This window comes from Stylophora pistillata, chromosome 2 (assembly GCF_964205215.1).
Source record: "Stylophora pistillata chromosome 2, jaStyPist1.2, whole genome shotgun sequence".
In the NCBI taxonomy this organism is placed as follows: domain Eukaryota; kingdom Metazoa; phylum Cnidaria; class Anthozoa; order Scleractinia; family Pocilloporidae; genus Stylophora; species Stylophora pistillata.
The window spans coordinates 42,502,378-42,504,555 of NC_142520.1; the positions used below are offsets into that span (position 1 = coordinate 42,502,378).

Here is a 2,178-nt window from a genome sequence, read left to right on the forward strand (position 1 = left end):
AATTACACCAATTCTTTCTTCTTTGACGCTGTCACTTCTACTGAAATTGAAATGGAAATTTTGAGTACTCAATCAAAAAAAGCCTACGGACTTTATTCATGTCCAGTTCGTCTTTTGAAGTCCGCACGTCAAGCTTTATCTCATACCCTAGCTGAACTAATGAACATGTCCATTTCAACTGGTATCTATCCCCACAAATTAAAGCATGCTGTAGTAATTCCAATTTATAAAGCGGATGATGAAACTGACCCAAACAATTATCGCCCAATATCGTTACTGTCCGTGTTTAATCGAATATTCGAAAAACTAATGTACAAACGCCTAAAATCTTTTATAGATAAAAATGATATATTTTTCACATCGCAATATGGATTTAGAGAGAACTGCTCAACTCAACATGCAATTCTGGATATTCTAAATACAATTCAAAACAACATTGATAAAAAATTATATTCCTGTGGCATTTTCATTGACTTGAAAAAGGCCTTCGACACAGTTGATCATTCGATTTTGTTGCATAAATTACACCATTATGGAATTAGAGGATTGATTAATGACTGGTTCTCATCATACTTGTCTGTTAGGATGCAATCAACCCAAATCGGTTCTATTGTCTCTAGCAAAGAGAGAATAGTGTGTGGAGTCCCTCAAGGTTCTATACTTGGTCCGCTTCTTTTCTTAATTTATGTCAATGACATGCATCGTTCCTCTAAAAAGTTTGACTTTTACCTATTTGCTGATGATACCAATTTACTATATGCAGAAAAAGATCTAAAGAAACTTGAAGTTGTCGTCAATGAAGAGATTTTAAAGTTGTGTGAATGGCTGAATTCAAATAAATTATCTCTTAACGTATCCAAATCTAATTTCGTTATTTTTCATCCTTATCAACACAAACTATACCGAGAAGTAAACCTTAAAATACTTGATAATAACTCGGAGCAATTGGTATCTCTTGAACGTAAGACATATGTTAAATACCTAGGTGTTCTCATTGACGGTAATCTCTCCTGGAAGCATCATATTAACTACATTTCCACGAAAATAAGCAAAGGTATCGGTATTGTTGCAAGGCTAAGACACTTGGTACCGCTCACTACTCTTATAAACATTTACCGCTCGCTCATTGAACCGTATATTTCCTATGGTCTCGTTGCTTGGGGCCAAGCCGCCAATACTCATCTAAACAAAATCGTCATTTTACAAAAGCGGGTTCTTCGTCTAATGCACTTTTCCGATTATACATCTCACAGTGCTCCTCTTTTTAGTCGTTCGGGAATTCTACCGATAAAAATGCTTTACTTCAAATTGGTTGCCTCTCTGTTACATGACATCAGAAATCGCTGTGCTCCTCTCAATATTTCTGAACTTTTTACTCACTCTGAACAGGTTCATTCCTACTCTACTCGTTTCTCAGTAGCTGGAAGCTTTTATATAAAACAGGCGAGAACAAATCATCAGTTGCTTTCCTTTTCTAGAGTTGGTGCGAAAATATGGAATGGCATCCCCCCTGAAATTCGTAAGCTAAAGAAAGCACCTTTTAAACGTGAGCTAACTCACTTGCTTTTGAAAATTCTTGAAATTGAGGAGATGAATGTTGACTTGCGCTACCTTGACCTTTCTAGCTTATATTTGTATTTCAACTGATTAGCTTTCTCTTTGACCTGTTAAAAACTCCCTTGTGTGACTGGCTCAGTTAAAACCTTTAACATGATTATTACTACTATTATTTATTATTTATTTTTATTTGCTCATTTATTTATTTATTTCATTGTTGCGTGTGTGTGTGCGTGCCTGTGTGTGTGTGTGTGTGAGCCTATACAGTGTCTGTTTAGGTAGCCCGCCTAGAATAGCTTTGCTAACTGCGGGTTACAAAAGCCTTTATTTCTTTCATTTTAAAAAAATAAAGTCAATGTTGTTGTTGTTGTTTGTTGTTAATTATCCTCTGCTTGCGATTGTTGCATAACTCTCAAAAACAAATTTCATTTTCCTTGAGAGATGTTTGAGAAACCGAAAATTTTTGTTGACGATCTTTAAGGAGTCGAGTTTAAGATGTTTAAGAATAAATATAGCGTTGATATCTTGATGCAGCGACGCGGAGTCATGATTTCTGAAGCACAACTAAACTAAGCGACATTCTCGAGTCAGGTTGTTACCGGTATTTTTGCTACAGTGCGT

General features: G+C 35.7%; 1 protein-coding gene across 1 annotated transcript in view; it reads left to right on the forward strand.

Moving 5' to 3' along the window:
• Positions 1-1,867, forward strand: part of LOC111345917 (uncharacterized) — a 4,391-nt gene extending 2,524 nt beyond the window's left edge. Inside the window, exon 1 of the mRNA XM_088749862.1 lies at positions 1-1,867. This exon is cut by the window's left edge and continues 2,524 nt beyond it. The gene's annotated coding sequence lies outside the window, so the exon portion shown is untranslated.
• The last annotated feature ends 311 nt before the right edge of the window (positions 1,868-2,178 follow it).